General features: G+C 34.7%; 1 long non-coding RNA gene across 1 annotated transcript in view; it reads left to right on the top strand.

Moving 5' to 3' along the window:
• The window catches only part of LOC123000708 (uncharacterized), an 83244-nt gene extending 67084 nt beyond the window's left edge, over nucleotides 1-16160 (top strand). The window contains exon 3 of the long non-coding RNA XR_006408882.3: nucleotides 12721-16160. This is a non-coding gene — a long non-coding RNA (uncharacterized LOC123000708). The remainder of the gene's footprint in view (nucleotides 1-12720) is intronic.
• Nucleotides 16161-19126: the final 2966 nt, after the last annotated feature.

The following is a 19126-nucleotide window of genomic DNA, read 5'->3' as shown; positions in this document are numbered from 1 at the left end:
AAGTGGACAAAAGGTTAATAATCCATATAATTTATAGACATTAAAATTTATAATTAAGTTATTAATATTATTTTATATTTTAAAGTGGAGGGGAAAAAAGCATCTTTAATATCCCATAGACCATATGGTCTACATGACAAAACATTGATTAACAAGAATATTTATTTGTAGGAAAATTAAATATCTCTTTCACACGCACCCATGCACACACTCCAAATATACATACAACTGGTTCTTGTGTACTTATATATAAAATATTAATTTTGAAATATACCACTGACTGCAGATAGTAGATAATACATACATACATGTGTACATACATATATGCATGGAAGGTATGGAAGGAGGAAAGAAATTTATTGTTTATTATGGTGGTCCTATGTACAGAAAGCCCAGGTATGAATAGCCCTTTTATTATGGATTATAAACGTTGTTAATAATAAATTTATCTGTTCATTGAATTAATAGCTAAAGCTACATTCCTTCGGGTAAGCAGAAGGTAAGGTAGGCTGGATCTCTGTGGGCGAGATCCCACACCATTAAATGCAAGGCTGATGTGTCCATCCTAGATTTCTTATTTCCATCTTAAACTGGTCTTTTATTTATTTATCTGTGTTAATGTCAAATTTATGTGTAATAAGTTACTATATATTTGAAAACAAATTAAGCATCTATCAGAAAAATACTTATTCATTGACTTTGATCTAAATAAAGTGAAATGCTCTTTTTTATAAAGAGCCATTTCCACTTATTGAAATGTTGATTGGAAGTTTGCCTTTTTTTAAAAAGATTTTATTTATTTATTTGACAGAGAACACAAACAGGGGGAGAGGCAGGCAGAGGGAGACAGAGAAGCAGGCTCCCTGCTCAGCAGGGAGCCCAGTGCAGAACTCGATCCCAGGACACCGGGATCATGACCTGAGCTGAAGGCAGGTGCTTAATCCACCGAACCACCCAGGTGCCCTGGAAGTTTGCTTTTGAACACTTTTGCATGATATATCCAGATATGAACATAAGCAAACATTCATTCTTATTTGACTCAATATGTCTTTAATGATCCTCTAAGCTTGGACAGTATGGTGCTTGTGCCTGAGATATTTATGATATTCTTCAGAGAAACTAGCTTTTTAATGTTGAAAAGTAATTATTACTATCATAGAAAAGTAATTTTCACAACCCCAGAAATAAAGGGGTTTTGGTTGTTTTCTACCTACCACAACCCAAGATTCATTATAAATAAATGATCTTAATATGTAAGCTATCTGATGTGAACTCTCACATATAAACCACCCTAACTATCCATGAGACTACCATATGCAGGGGGCCTGGAACAAACAGGCTATAAAATGGGGGGGAAAAAAAAAAATATATATATATATATATATTTAATATCCCATAGACCATAGACCATAGAATCTGCAAGATAAAACACTCACTAAAATAACAAGAATACTTATTTGTGAGAAAATTAAATATCTTTTACACACACACACACACACACACACACACTAATGGTTGTTTCTTGTGAAACCCAGCTTCCTGCTTCCACAACTGTCTCTCCTAAGCCCTCACTTGTTACCACCCACACCAACAATCCTCCCATTCAAAGCTCAGGGAGCATCTTAGATAAGTGAAAGAGATCTCATAAATATATTATCCCTTATTATAAGAGAGAATGGAAACTTAATTGTTGCTGGAGAGGGGTTATGTATTCAGATTTGTTACAGATAGAATAAAGTACTTATTTCTATAACTTTTAAAACTCACCTAAAATTAGACCTCCAGTCCCACATCTTAACTAATTATAAAGCAAATTATGATAGTACTTTAAAATACCAGCACCAGATTTTAGGAATGCACAAATATGTAGACATAGAAACCACGTCTAATACTCAAACAACAGATCCACACTGTTCTAACAACAAAATCCAGGGAAACTTTTTTTTTTTAATTTTTCAAACTGATCTGTTCATTCACAGCGAGAAGATGTTTCCAGCTGATGTGTTTGATTGAGCTAGCTGATAAGTTTTATTGCTCTCATGTAGACAATGAAACAAATGCCTAATGGGGGAAATTGCATGGAGTCTTACTTGGAAGCAAAGTTGGCCTCTGGCTAGTGAGTGGGTCTAGCTGAGAAAACAACTTTCAATCCCCTATAAGGTCTAAAATATAAAGCGGGAAAGAAAGACAGAAGATGGATATTTCATTAAGATGGATGAACTCAAAAAGAGCGGTGATGCAGAGAAAGTGAATAAGGGAAGTGGGGAGGAAGCGGCGTTGCAATTATTACCAGCCTAAAGCAAATTGCTCAGGGTCCCGTAAATCTTTTCAGGTCCAGTCCCCCATGCTTAACCAGCTGATCTGCCTAGATCTTTGCACATGCATCTTGCCCCACTCTCTTCATTTATTTTCTCTTCAACTAAAAGGCACTTTCCGTTCAATGTTAAAGTTTTTGACTAAAATCACTCTACTATCAAAGCACTATTGTTAAAGTGTCTACTGAATGGTTTCCAGAAATAAAAACAAAAAGCAAAAATAAAAGTCTCTATTAGGACTGAAAACATATTCAGAGAAGCTTCAACTGACAGTGCTACCCGGCTTCACTTATTATATATATATATATATATATATATATATATAACATTGAGTATATATATGTATAGAATATATATGATATTTTATATATGTATATATATATATATATAATACAACATTAAAAAAGAATAGATTATTTTTATCCTTTATCTAGTTTTATCTCTTTTACTACATACCTGGTTCGTTCGTGGGACTTTTTTTTTTTGTACTGACATAGGCATTCCCTTTTTTAAGAGCGTGTGAGGATACTTTTTTCTACCCTCGTAAGACCTTATTCCTATGATCCTATTTCAAAAAAAATTAAAGAAAAATACCCTATACCAATTTGCTATTGGAAAGACAGTGCAGTTTTTGAACTACTAACTGTAATTTCTCATAGCTATAATGTTTCCATTTCTAAAAATGGGAGCAAGAGTCACACATTCTTAATAGGCTGATATAAGAATTAGTCTATTGTTAATATGAAATATTGTGTCTAGTAAATAGTAAGCATTTGATTAAGTGCCTTTATTATTGCCTTATTATTTTATTATTCCTTTGAATTATTATGATTTATTACTTATAAGTCATAAAAGTTTCAGATATTGAAACTACTTTCAAAACCTAGGTCTGCTTTTTTAAATTAAAATTGAGAGTATCTCTCATTTATTGTTATTAAATAATTAACACTTTCTGTCTTTAAATAAAATCTTCTGCCACCTGTCACTGCTCCAAACTTCTATATTTTCTCCACCCTTTAGAATCAAACTTCTTGAACAAAAAACTATCTCCATTCCCTCCCCATTTTGTCACCACCACTTGCTGCTCAAGCGCCTGACTGCCGTCTGGAATTTACCACTATGCCGAAATTTCTCACAGGAGTTCTTGCACCCAATCGGTTGATTTTCCAGGCCTTACCTTATTTAGTATCTTGGCAGCATTTGGCACCTTGATCCTCATTCCTTTTCTTGACCTTAGACCCTCCCCCCTCCCACTCCATACCTCTGTCCATGTCTGAAAACACAGCTCCACAATCTTGTCTCTGTGTATAACACTTAAGTATTGGTGTTTATCTCCTGTGTTGATGTTTCCCCCCCTTTGTCCTCTTCTTTCTTACAACCTCTTGTAGAGCATGACTTCAACTAGTATTTGTTACCATTTACTACTGATGGTCCTCAAATCTCAGCCTTCAGACAGGAAGACATACTTTACTCCACTGGACCTCTCAACTTGGATATGTCCCAACCTCAGCATGTCCAAACATGAACCCATAATGTTTAACCTCCACCCCTAAAACCAGTCCTCTTCATGTTTTCCCTAGTACACTCAATGGAAGCAATACCCACCCAATGCCAAAGCCAGGCCTAGAGCTCATCCTTGAATCCTCCTTCTCATTCAAACACGATATACACTCAGGTATCAAATGCTGTTGAACTCCCTCAAGCCTGTCCTTTTCTCTTATTTTGCTGTTACTCTCTTAGTCCATGTGACAGTATTTCCTCAATTCTTACTGCTGCCAAATCCTATCTTACCTCTCGGTAAACAGAAAGAGATTTGTTAAGATCACTAAGATGGAAGAAAAATGTATCATAGCAGTTAAAGACAAGGCTAAAATAGGTTAGAATTCCATTTTCACCAGTGTAGTTGTATGATCTTGGGCAAATGACTTATTTCTTAATGTCTCAATCTCTTCACTTGTAAAATAAGGGCATTGAATATTGGGAGGATAAAATGATATATTTGGCATGCAGTCACCGTTCATTCTAATATTTAGTAACCATTCCTTATCATTGTTTTGTCTATATTTGATTATGTCAACTCTTCATATTAAAAACTTTTCATGAATTTCCACTACAATTTGATGTCTACACTTTTTAACTTAGTTTATCATTGGCCTTTTCATGACTCTAGCCTTATACTCCACCCCTTTTAGTCTGACCTCGTTACTACGTGCAGTAGCCTTTTTTCCCCCAGCTCCTCCAAGTGCCAGTCTCATTCACTGCAGGTCTCTGCACTTGCTTCTGCATCTTCCCGAATCACCCATCCCTCCTCCGTCTTTGCCAGTTAGGTCCATCTTAAACACGTTGATGACAGGTAATATTTGCTGCGTGCTTATTTTATGCTAGGTACCGAATAAAGATTTATACAAATAATTTCATTTTAAATTCCTCAAAACAATGTCACGTTAGAGAAGGACTTTCCTGAGCTCCAGTAGAGTGACAAACAGATCCCTCGGTATAAAACCCGCTGGTACTCTGTACAGATCACAAAGAGCAAAATGCAAAGACCTGCTTAATATTTTCCCCAGTCCTACTCTGAAGTGCACAAGGACAGAGACTTAAATATAAGCTTGTGCACGTATGCCCATATCCCCAGTGAAACAGAGTTGTGGTACACAGTAATGCACAGTAAACACTGTTGAGTCCTGAAGACATAAGGGGCCGCTTATTACTACATCCCAGGCCATGTACTGAGTTTGTGTCCTTTAACTCCTATGAGTGAGGTAGTAAAATCCCTATTCTATAGAAAAGAAAACAGAGGTTCAGAGAACATCTATTTATTGCCTAATGCCCATAGTAACTGTCAGAGCCAGCACTCGCTCAAAATTGTCAGAAACAAAAGTCCATATAGAAATTTTATTTTCTTTATTTAAGCATCAGCATGAGTAGTCCTTGTAAGGGGATTGCTGAGGCTTAAGACAGCGGCTGTGATACACCCATGGCAATCTAGCCACAGACCGTGCAGCGAAGCCTGTTCAGCGCACAACTGCTGACCATGAAGTGGGTTGTTAAAGTAACTAGGTTATAGGTCAAATCAAAACTACAGGGACTACATCAAATAAACCAGGTTAAGCAAAAACAGCTTTCTAGTGTTAACTGCTGTTTATTTAATTTATAATAATTATAATAATTACTGGTATTAAATCTAGTTTTTATGCCTGTCATACTCTATTAGAATTAAAGCTAAAAACACCAGAAGTTGTTTTGAGGTCATCATTTATGAAGCAACTATTTCATAGATCTTCTTTAACCAAGAGTTGTTATTTTGGAGAAAAATGATAAAAAATTAAGCTAGGCTACAACATTTCTTCCCAGTTTCTTAGATGTGCTCTCATTACTTCTCTTGGGAATCTGTTTCTATCATCTTTTTAAAATCTATTTCAAAGTCAAGGTTAAGGGGAAGGGAAAAGAGAAATAGAACAGGAAACCAAATATTGATTAAGATACAGACTTAAAACTATGGTTTGCTAAGAAATCCATGGTCTGTATTTCAGGGACCCAAGAAAACTCCAAACCAAAATATATCTATCAGTGCACGTATTTATGGTCAGTTAGACACCTAGAACAGAATTTCTTCTAAATTTCCAAACAACCCATTGATATAATTTCTTTGAAATTCTTCCTACAAAACTTGATTGCTTGAAGGTTAGATGAAATAGGTAATGAATATTTGATTTAAGTATGATATATTGAGATGCTTTTTAACAATCTGTAATATTTCCTTGAAGATCAGTTTCATCTCTTAATTACAGATGCTTTCTGCTTTATTATTTGTGTTGGAAAATAAAAGAATGGACAGGCTACGGAGCGTGAAACCTACAAACTTTAACTCACAACCACACTCTGCACGCTATGTAACTGGCACTACTTTGCAGGAACTTTTTTTTTTTTTTACAGTTATGCCATTTTGTAAGTATTATGATTCAAAGCTTTTATTATCTACGAATCTGCTACTGAAGCTCACTATCGAGCTCACGGTTGGGTTTCTGCATGTCTCACCGCTATTATTATAGGATGCCTTCAACTCTGAGAGTCACTTGTATTAAATCAACCCCATCACATTATTTATGTCTTCAAGTTTCCTAATTCACTTTTTGTTATTGATTTTTGGATTTTGCTTTTGACCTATAAGACTCTGAATGGCCTATGCACATTTAAAATAACTATTCAGAATTCCCTGGTTGGTGTTCAGGAGCAGGGCTGACTCTGTGAGCTGCTCCTAGGTCTTGTGTCATTATGATTACCCCCTAGGCTTTTCCATCTATTGCTCCTTCTACCTTCAGAATTAATAGATTGAGAAGATTAGGTCAATTGGCATTTCTAAGGCAAGTCTGAATTAATTTTCTTTGGCTTGTCTTGTTGAATTTCACACTCCCTGCACATTTCTCACTGATAAGCAGATTATGATGCTGGCTCATGTTCAGGGATAGCAACTCCAAATGTGTTTACAGAGTTGTATTGTTACCTTTTAGTACCATCAACTGCAATAAGCATTATCGTTTATAAAGTTAAAGCTCTTCATTTTAAATTTGTGTCAAGAGGCTAATATAACTGTGATTTTAATTACTAAAAATCAATTTCAAATTAATGTGAAATTTAACCGTGGGAGATGTGTAGGAACCCAGAGACAATCAGCTTGGCCTTTACCTTAGGTGTTGTCCTCTGTAGAAGACATTAGCATAATGCTTGTTTTCTAGATCAGTGGCTTTCAAACTAGGGTCTATGAAAAGCTTAAGTCAAAAAGGAGTTCCTGGGGATTTATTATTGAAATTTAAGTCATGGTAAATCAAACTTGCAAATAGTACAAATAATTTTTTTTCAACTTCCTACTTAAAGTAGCTGCATAGAGAGAACAATCATAAAAAGCCACTGGTTTCAGTGTTTAAGAAATCATTGGTGTCATTAAGCAGAGCAATTTCAGGAGAGCTGTAGAGGAAATTCATATTGCGAGAGGTTTGAGAGAGAGAGAGAGAATAGAGAGGAAATGGTAGAAAAAGGATACAGAGCATTCTCAAAAAAGGTTTATAAAATGAATATGAAAATAACTGGAAAGCATTTGGAGGTTAAGATAATTTTTTTAACTCGTTAAGTTGGGATGGCATTTGAATCTTCGTAGGCAATAGTGTAACAGAGGCAATATAAACATTCCACATTAATATCCTAAAAATGGTGAGGATAACAGTGTGTGCCAGCTCTATATCTGGGTGTAGAATCAGAATAATGTGGGTTAAGCCTGGAGAAATGTAGGGACACTGTAACTGAGCTATTTCTTTCAAAGTCATTAAAGGGAAGTGACTGAAAATGCAAGATATGAAAAAACTGCAACGAAACAGGTTCTAGAACCATTCGTCTGAAGATCACCACCTCTCTTCCGATGGTCCCTTCTGTCTTTTAATGTACCCATGCACCCTTAGCAGAATTTTACCAGTTTATCACCCTCTTCGCCAGACACACTTTCAGTACTTGATTTCTAGGATACCACTGTCCTCGATTTGTCCCTCACCCTATTCTCTGTGTACTCTGGTGGCTCCCCTCGTCCCACTTCTGAATGTGGGCATGTCTCAGGGCACTGCCCTTGAATCTCTTCTCCCACATGCTACCAGGGCATTAAACTATACAATGATGGATTCCCAGTATATAGCTCCAGATACAACCTCCCTCCCCTCTCAGGACTCATTAATTAAACTACCTCCCTGGTATTGATATTTAGATATCAAATAGGCATCTTAAACTTCTTCTAACTAAAACAGGACTCTTAGTTTCCATCCTCAATCTACGCTAGGCCAGGATTCCCTATTCCCCCTTTCATTCAGGCCAAAAACCAAGGAATCAAGAGGTTAGACACAAATCGTCTCTTTCCTCGAACTTCTATATTTAATCTGTCAACATATCAGCTCTACTATCTATGTAGTAAACATCCCAAATCTTACCACTCTTTACCCCTCCTTGGCTATGTACCCAGGTCCAAACTACCATTATCTCTAGCTTTGTTTTCATTCTTTCCCCACTAAAGTCAGTTCTCACATAGTAATTGGAATGATTTTTTTTAAGTCATATGTCATCAAGCTATCCCTCTGCTGAAAATGTCTAATCACTCTTCCTCCCACTCAGAATACAATCTCAATCTTTGCTGATTAGACCTTAGATGAATTGATCTCTGCCTACTCCTCAACTCGTCAACATCCCTCAATACATGGAGAGAGGAAGTTTTCACCATTCTGACTAAGGAACCACTGGTTGAAGCAAGTCAAAGTGCTTACTAGCCCTTCCTGGAAAAGTTAGGAGATAGATAAAATTTATTTTGAAGGAGCCTCCTACTTTAGTCGTCCCTGTCCTGACGTGTTCTCCTCATACCCCAAGCTCCTCGTGACTACCCCCAACTTCTCTAGAATGTTTGGTAGGTGCCCTGGCAGGAAGGATCTAAATTCTAAAATGACTCTCCTTTCAGTCTCTTGAAACTGTAAAATGAACAAAAAGAATGTCTCTGTTTCCTCAGTGTAGCTTTCTTAGCTAGATGTTGAGAGGAATTAATTGGGTTCAATTAATTTATCCACAGATTTGAATGATCACTACAACTATGGTTACTACTACTATAGCTAATATCAATGATAATAAAAATAATTACTATGTATTGAGTACCATTTGAACCTTAGTACAATGCATTTCAGAAAGTATGGGGGGGGGAGGGTAAAATTTTGCCTAAAACCAGAGAGCAAACAATTAGCAGGAATGAAATCTAGTTCTACTGACTCTAAGCCTGAATTCCTAACTACTTAGGAAAAAATACAAAGTTAGCATGTCAGGTGGAACTTTGGACCATGTAGGTAAATATATTTTTGAAAATAGATCCCTTACAAGTCCCTGAATCCATAGTCTGTTTGCCTCTTTCTTTCTTTCTTTCTTTCTTTCTTTCTTTCTTTCTTTCTTTCTTTCTTTCTTATCCAAACATCACTCCAAATATCTTAGTTGTTGTTTTTATTATGTTTCTCTTAAGTCTTTGGGACATTGTTATAGCAGGGTGCCTCAGAGGATAAAGGCAATCACTTTTAATTACAAAATTTCCCATACATTGTATATTTTATTTTTCAAAAGCCAAAAAAAGTTTACGACTAATGTTTGAGGTAAAAGAGAAATAGTCTAAGCAGTTTGACTAATTTTAACATTATCACGAGTTATTATTACATTTTGAAATAATAATTTGAGTAAAGATACAAAATAACAACACTGTGTAAGTGGTTAAAATGAAGATATGAGATATAGATCTGCAGTATCTTTTCATGTCTATATTTGTAAATCATTCTACGATGCATTGATACTTTTCTTACTTTACTGGCTGGTGTTAGTGAGAAAACTTGTGCCCCAGTGCTGTATTTGCCACTTTCTAAAACATGTAGTAATTTGCACGGGTAGCTAAATTTTCCATGTTTCATGCTCAAGTGACAAAGAGAACAGTGTCTCTTTCTTTATTCAGTACTTCACAACCACCTGATCAGTGGAAATGCATGATAAAATTTCCTTCAGGTGTTTGGTGTTTGAACACCCTATTATGTGACACAGGGAACAAACTGGAAATAAAAATCACACAGCTTCTTTTAGAGCAAAAAATGTGAAGATGAAAGTTATAATGGAAAAAGAGGTCAAGGTCCTTTTCATGCAATGGATTCTATGCTAATTCTGAACAAATTATGCCCTTTGTCCAAGTGATAATCTAATTTGATCCCCATTGAGATCTCTGAATTTGTGGAGGTACAGGACTTTAAAACTAAGGCATGGGCAGGGTGAAGGGTGTTCATAAATTGTAAATGACAACTCTACCCTATAAAATTCATGCCTTGTGTTATCAGGGAAAGTAATTTTATTACCTTGGCAAATAAAACCATGAATCGTAGAAATAGAACAGTTTTTCACTATTTTCCACTCATTTAGGGTGACTTTTCCTGACCTGTCAAAGGGTGATTCATCTTTGAAACCTCATCCTAATGCATTTCTTTTTGGTCTTCTCAGCTGACCACAATAACTCCTTCTACAGAATGTCCATATGACATAATCAAGACTTCCCTTATGGCATTGTCGTATACTACCTTCTACAATAATTACTTGTCCACTCATTTTCTCTATCTAATACCTACCAGTGTCCTTGAGAGCCGTGAATGAATGTTATACTAATTTCTTGATCCATTAGAGAGACTGTCAACTAAAATAAATGTGTTGTTTGTAATTCACTTTTTAAAAAGAACACAGCACAAAGTATTTGGTACTAAATGCACAATGAGAGAGCAGATCTCATGTTAAGTTTTCTTACCATAACTACACACACACACACAGTAAGGAAACACCATCACCACCACCAAGGACAATTTATGTGACATTTTCTTTAACAATATTTCTAACATACATATTTCTACTCTCAGTACCTAATTTTATGTATTTTATGTGTTTACTGGGTAATAGTGAAAATCTATCACCAACTCTAAATGAAAAATATAAAATAATAACTTAAAAATTAAATTGTCTACTTTACTTTGCACATAAATAAAATACATTAATATTTAGCTAGTGTTATAATTAGTAGCTATTTATAATTAAACTTCTTAAAATATAGAACTATGTATTACTTTATGTAATACATAGAATAGATTTATGAAAAGAGTTTTATGACATTCTGAAAATGTCTATACAATTTCATCTTGTACTCTGAGAATCCAACATATCTCTGATTTCTAGTTGAAGACATGTGGCCCAGAAAGAAGTAAATGATTTGTTAAACTTAAAATAAATGTTTATTAAGTGCATTGTGCTTTATAAATAATGATGAGGTCTTTGATAAACAAATTACAATGGTATTCCTCTCCAAATTGTTTTCACAGATTAAAAGTAGTTGAATGTGTAGATGACTTCAAACTAAAAAAAATAGCTAAAAATGACAGGAGGAAATATTACTCAAACTATATAAAATGAATAAGTTAGAACAAAGAGAAGAGATGAATATAGGTTCAAAGTTCATATTTTGGGTGTGAGAGGACAGACGTGATGTCATGAATCAGGATTATAGCTGTCCATGCGAGATATATTAATATATAAATATGTAACATATGGTATAAGTGATTGCAGTATATGAAATAAGGATACATTAAAACAATGTACTTCATCAATAGGCCAAGAAATCTTTATACATGAGGCTAACAAGCTGTAGTTAATAATCCAAAATCAATCATTTGAAATATTTAATTGGCTCAGATATTTAATCTACTATTTTTAAGGCTCAAAGACATGACACTGAGACCACAGATCTCAAATCTTCTGAAAAAATTTCTTAGTATCATGGGGACACTCTACCATTGATATTCTTTAACTAGTTGGAAATATTTTTAATAAGAATTTCAAAAGCTAAAATTTGTTCTAGTGTATAAAAACATAATAAGGTACCAAGAGAAATGAAATAATCTGCTGTTGGAATGAATTATACTTCACACTCTCTCTTGAATCCTAAAAGCATATACTTAAGTTAACAATCTAGATCCTAACAGATAAGTATACTATTAAAATAATTTATGTTGACTTAACCTTCAAGCACGCTGAGTAACAGTGAAGTTAAAAATTCCTATCTTGATGATTTTATATAATAGAAAAGTATAATTTCGTTTCAGGAATCAAAACTTTATTAGGATTAGGATATGTCTATTGCAATATAATGTATACATTAAAATTTTGCTTCTCAAACTTAAATATGCATTCAGATCACCTGGAAATCCTACTGAAATGCAGGTTCTGGTTCAGTAGGAATGGGGAGCCTGCATTTCAAACAAGCTCCCAGGTAATGCAGATGTTTCTCATCCATGCGAGGTCTGCATTTTTAGTAGCAAGACCTTAAATAGAATTAGTTCAGGTTTAATGAACTACCACAAAGGGAAAAGAGTAGGATGAAGAAAAGAAAGAGAAAGTGAAAGATCTGGTCAAAAATCAGCTGGATAATAACATTAACTGATGTATAACAATAGTTAGATATACTAATGCTTATTTCTTACCTCATGGGTTTGGTACAACCCAAAAAGAACACACACACTAAGCTTCAGACATGGTAAATGCTTGGGCTGAGTTTAAGCCTGCATAAAAAAATGGTATTACAAAGCAATATCTGAACTATTAAGGCCATTTTCTATAGTATATGTTATAATTAAAAGAGAGGAACCACTGATAGTTTGACCAGCAATTTATAAGTACTTTTGTTTGTTCATTTGTTTGTTTGTTTCAATTTAGGTGGACCCAAATGCTTTTAATGTTTTTCCTCTAAACTTTTCAATACAAATGCAGCAAGCATCTGTCTTCCTCTGTACTGTGTTTTATATCTAACCTATCCCTCCCACAGGCATCAAAGCTGAACATGATGGTCATGCTGTTCCATGCAGCCCTGAAAGACAAACAAAAGAACAAACACACCCCAACAACTTAAAATCTGGAGCCAAGGGAGCTCTCCAGGTTGCACGATGCCTCTCTGATCCTCCCCGTAAATATAAAAGCTGCTTTCTTCAGTAACTGAAAACAATCATAACTGTCTTTCCCTGAATCTTGTTGAACCTCTGGGGATAGAGGAAAGGCAGTGTATAGAAATGTACACCAAAGTGTCCACGGATGGATTTGATTTACACAGTATGGTCTGCTATAACCTGTGAAGATTAGATAATGGGTTTTCCAAGATAAAGTTTCTGTTTCCAGCAGAAGACCTTCCAACGTCTTTAAATGGTGTATCTATAACATTTTGTTTTTCTAATGGACAGCTGATCGAAAATGTTCCTGGGCTGCATCACAGATTTTATAGGACCTCATCTGTAAATATGTATCATTATAATGTGATCACACGTATATGCCTATAAATTATAATAAAATTTAGAAATCACATCCATTTTATTTTATTGATATAGGCTAAGGGAAAATGCAGCTGTATCCACAATACAGCAATTTCAAAGCCCATGTTCTTCACATGAACAAGTCAATTTCAAGAGTAAAATCTCATCGTAAAAAGCTTATAAGAAATTTTTGGTATTAAAGCTAACAAGCCAGTTTATATGTTATGATTTACTAATGAAGTTGAATTTTAAACAGAATTGGAAAAAATCTGTGCATTATATTTATCATACCAATTTCTATGCATCCGTGTAAGATTACTACTTTTGTGATAATAATTTTGGTTGATAATAATTTACTGCCTTTACTCATTACTTTGTTATATCACCAAACTTATAGTAATATTATTATAAAAGAGGTTATTTGCTGTCATAAATACTCAGCCCTCCCATTACGATCTTCTTAATTTTGTCTAAATCTTTATTAAGCCTACTAATGTGAAGCAAATGTAGTTTTTTAAAGCTAAAGGTTTGGGGATTTTTATTTTGATAATGCTGTTATTCATAAAATAAATGATTTTATTAAAAGTATTTTCTAATTGGCAAGAGAGGTATAATTCCTCACGTGATCATGTCTGTTAACACTAATTCTGTTTTCCTAACAAATTAATTTTCTGCTAATCTTAGCAAATTATTTATCTACAAAGAAATTTATTTTTTCTTTTAATGAAATACTTGTAATCACACTTGAAAAGAAGAAGGAACGAGTGAATTGCCCTGGAAATCTTTGACTTTACTGGTAAACAAGGGCCTGGGATATATAGGCTTCATCTTTTCACTTTTATATTATCTTTCACTGCCTAGGAATAATTCCATCTAAACAAAACAAAAAATGATAGGTTTTAATTCAAAACACTAAAATTTCAGATTTGTGTTTTGACCATGCACTTTTTGTGCATCTTTTGTATATCAGTCACTGTGGTGTGGAGCATAACAATTCCTGGGCTGATGGAAATGTTCTGTGTCTACACTCTGCAATATTGTAGCCGCTGGCCACGTCAGACTGTTGAGGAGCAGATATGTGACTACTGTGACTGGGGAAATATTTTTCTCATATTATTTATTCTTAACTAAATCTAACTTTACTGGACAGCAAAGCAAATCCAGGCAATAGGGATATGGCTTTGCTATAAAGAAAAAAACAGCTTCATAAAGCTTGTTTCTCATTAGTCACAAAAATGCATACAGTTAAAAAAAATAAATTGCAATGTTATGAAAGATAATAATTTTAAAGGATAGATAGCATTGGGGGACTACTGAACAGAGATGTGAATCAAGTGAGGGAGAAAGCCACATGGCAATCTGGGGAAAAAAAATGAAAAGTTCCAAGTGGAGATAAGGAACTTAGGAAGAGAAAAAGGGGTTACTATGCTAATACGGCAGGGAAAAAGTAACTTAGCTTCAAAAGAAAAGCATGAGATTTTAATTTATCTCTATAAATGCAATTAGTGGATATAAACTAATCCACTGAAACTAATATTCCTAAAATAAGATGAAATGAAATATTCTTAAAGTAACATGATCAAAACTGATGCAACTTTAGATACTGCCACAAAGGCCCATCAAACACTTCTGCCATTCTTGATATTGACATTTATCAACTGAAAACTTATTTGCCAATCTCGTTTTGTAAGGCTTAATGCTATTCAAAACTTTTGAAGAGGTCCTCATTGAATATTAATAACCAAAGAATCTTGGAAATTCTACTCAAAATTTCTGATTGTACAGATAAAGAACCCGAGGTGTAAAGATACGATGTCATTCCTGCCACTAGGCCCTTCGACCTCCAGTCCTGCTGCTTATTACATGATAGTGCTAAGCCGGGTATTTTTAATGCCTCAGACATTAGATAAGCAAAAAATAAGACAGGCAAAGACACTACTTGTGAACAAAATATCAATGTTTGTTAAGTTAATGAGTTAATGGATGAATGGTCGTAGGGCTAACTTTTACTTTTCCCAGATTTGAAACGACCAGATTTCTTTCCAGTAAGTTCACTAAGACTTTAATAACTTAAATTAGGAAGAAATGTTTTATTTTGTTGTATATATAATGAATTCAGTATCTAGAGGAAATTGAGTAATTAGTGTATCCTTTTGAGAAAGATAAACTAGCAAATTGAATACTGTAGTTTCCAAGACAGAATTTTGGATTACTTTAAAAATGCTCAATCCCACATACTGGGTGGTCAGAATCAAGTAAAAATCTACTCATGTAAAATTAGTAATTATAGATAGGAGAAGTGCTCAAACGCATTAACTAATGTAGATTGGTCAACAAAGTTTTTAAAATATGAATAGTGTTACTATTTATAATTCAAAAATTTCTGTAATTTTAAATGATATATTTTGAAACAGCAGAAAACTCAATTTTTCTCTTTTAGTTAGAATACACATTACTTTTTTAGTGTTCTATATCCCTTAACTTCTTGATTCTTCTCAGTAATATTTAAAAATGTCAAATGAAAGCTAATTTTTCATTTGGCCTTCTTATAGATAAGTAGAAAATGGGGGGGAAAATGTCACACTGGTAATTTCTATTTTCTGTCTTACTAAAAAATACTGCAAAATGATTGCACAAGAAGTTCTCAAGGCCTTGGCCTCTATTCCACTCATACATGATCTCTGAAGACTAAATCTCTCGAAGCAATGAAATATGTTTTTGATGTTTTAATAACCACTAATACTTGGTGAATGTTCTGAAAATACTCCTTTTTTGGAAAATAATTCACTTTTAGAGGTTTTAATCTTTACTATGAGCTAAGTCCTAATTCCATAAGTAAAACAAATATATACCTATGTATACCTAATATGCACATTATATAACCACTGTTTTTCTCTGTCTAGAATGTAAAATCCTGGGAAAATGTATGTGCCTTGAAAAATAGAAAGTCCTTGAACACAGGGAGGATGTCTTGCTCATTTTGTTGTCTCAGATTCAAGCATATAACAGGCTTGATAAGCATATAACAATACTTGATACGTGTTTGAATGAATTTGAAGAGTTCATCTCCACAGTCTACTACTCTGTCCCTGTCTTCTGCTCACAATCCTGAATTGCTTTCTACTGGCCCAAACTATTTCCAGTGTTTTTGAAGAAAACAATATATAATTTTACATGTTAGGAACATATCCCCACACTTCAGTTTGAAAACACTGGAAACAATAGAAACACCTAGAGAGTTTCTGCCGCTCACTGTAATTTAACACCAGTGTGTTACTTCAGGGGCACCTCTAACCACTTTTCTGCACAAATCTCTGCTTGGCCAAACCAGCAGCCCCTCACCTAGACTGTTAATATATTTCTTTTTTTTTTTTTAATAATAATCTTTTATTATGTTATGTTATGTTAGTCACCATACAGTACATCCTTAGTTCTTGATGTAGTGTTCCATGATTCATTATTTGCGTATAACACCCAGTGCACCATGTAATATGTGCCCTCCTTGATACCCATCACTGGCCTATCCCCATCCCCCACCCGTCCCCTCTGAAGCCCTCAGTTCTGTTAATATATTTCTGTACTCTATTATCTCTCCTCAGGCATCTCCCAAGAGCATTCTCTCTTTCTCTCTCCCCCTTTTTCCCCCTCTGCTAATTTTCCTTCTAGAAACTATAAGAAAGAAAAAACGTATCTGAGTCATATCAGAAACAAGGGGTTCTTATTGGAATTGAACTATCTGCTTTCCATGTGACCCTAGGCAAGTCACTTCCTTGATTTCTTACTTGTAAAAATTGGGTCAAATCAAACTATGATTAAAAGGAAGACTTAAGAGAGATTAACACAGTTCTTAGTACATATTAAGAATATAATATATATTCCTTTTCCACCATGCATCCCATCAGTGACTTTAATTTTGTCAACGATAAGATGTGGGAAAAAAATACCTGACATTCCAAGCCCATGTGTTAAGTATAACTGAGAGAATAAATATTAAAGTGATATAAAGGGGCGCCTGGGTGGCACAGCGGTTAAGCGTCTGTCTTCGGCTCAGGGCGTGATCCCTGCGTTGTGGGATCGAGCCCCACATCAGGCTCCTCCGCTATGAACCTGCTTCTTCCTCTCCCGCTCCCCCTGCTTGTGTTCCCTCTCTCGCTGGCTGTCTATCTCTGTCAAATAAATAAATAAAATCTTTTTAAAAAAAGTGATATAAAAAGACTAAAAACTAAACAAATACTTTACTACCAACCTAAACTTTGAGACGCTTCTTAAGTTTCTTCTGTGAGGGTTTCCTGACCATCCCAGTCATAATAACAGAACCTGTGGACTATAGAACCTTTGGCCATCATATGTTGCCTAACCTTATAAATATAAACTCCCCAGATTGATAAGGCTTTTATAATCCTTGGATTCCAAATGACAACAACAAACCCAGTCTGACTTAATGAAAATGAATTCAAAACTAGAGGGGTAGAATTAAAAATGTATCACAAGGGTCCTGGGCTTTCTCATGAAATGGAAGGAAAGCTGAATAACTAAGCATTAATGGCTAAACTCAGAAAAGTAGAAATCATTGTAAGGAAAGCAGATTCCCCAGGAGATGCCATTTAAAATAACACAGATAGGACAATCCTCTTGGGTTCCCTCCCTCTTCGGGAGCTTTGTACTATTACTCAATAACTATCACTCAATAAACTATGCTTTGCTCCCCACCACAAAATAAATAAAATAAAGTAAAATAAAATAAAATAAAATAAAATAAAATAAAATAAAGCAGATATTCTATAAGAGGGATAGCCCTTGCCTTACTTTTGTGTACAAAGCGGCAACTTTTTTTTAAAGCTGTGACTTTTACAACCACTAAATTTAAATACCCTGGTCATTGAACTATTTATTACCAGAAGCATATATGACTTCCATGTGTTTGTAAGGAGGTTTATGCAAAATTCTAATATCTTCCATCAAATAGCTAGTAGGGAAGACTCTTTAGCAGGAACCATCTTCTCTGCCCAGTTCTGTTGTGGGCTCCTTCCTCATATTGCTCCTTTCCCAATTTGTTAGCACCCAATTTAATCTTGTAAAAACTAGAGAGATAAACTGAACGCATGCACATGAAACCCAATTACAGCAGGAGGCATTATGAGTGCGCTCATATATGCCTGATTAAATTCGCATTTGGTTATAATCAAGCATATATCCAGTGACACACCAGATTCAGACTATTTCTAGGATAAATTCTTCAACTGGGTGAAAAAGGTATCTGATAAATTAATCCCATACCAGAGTGGTTAGTATCCTAAGATCTTCCATTTCCTTGAAGCTTTAGTTCTTGGTCAACTGTATTTAAGGCATCATGCTGTGTGCTATTGATATTGAAAACACATACACACACACACACACACACACACACACACAGAAGAAAAAAGAAAGTCTCTGTCACACTTCCCTTACGACTTCATCCCTTCCATTTCACAATTCCTTTTGCATAGTCATTTATCACATTTTCCTCTATTTACGTTTCATTATATTTGATATAAGTAAATGCAGAAAAACACAGTATCTCAATTCCGATCTGATGTTGAATGAAGTTAGGAAGTGAACCTGAATCCCAAACTCTATTTCCTATCTGTTAAAGTCCAAAACAGGAGTTTTTTCCAAAAGAAATCAATCATAAAAATAAGTAACCTTTCATGCAAAGCCTATATTCTGTAGATCACTTTGGATATATATTCTCAGTTCACTGCCATATAAGTGACAAAAGAAAAATTTTAATTACAAGTCATGGTGAAAGAGCAGCTTACACCTGAGTTTATGGACGTTTCAGAAAGAGGCTCTTTTAATTTTTCAATTTGATAGTCTCCTTTAAATCCCCATGGCAACAACCTTCTACTAATTCTGTCCACATTTATATGGAAGTGAAGCTAGTTTTAA

The sequence above is a fragment of the Ursus arctos genome, unplaced genomic scaffold, assembly GCF_023065955.2.
Source record: "Ursus arctos isolate Adak ecotype North America unplaced genomic scaffold, UrsArc2.0 scaffold_10, whole genome shotgun sequence".
NCBI lineage: Eukaryota > Metazoa > Chordata > Mammalia > Carnivora > Ursidae > Ursus > Ursus arctos.
Note: the sequence above shows the minus strand (reverse complement) of the source record. Positions and strands in the feature narration are given on the sequence as shown.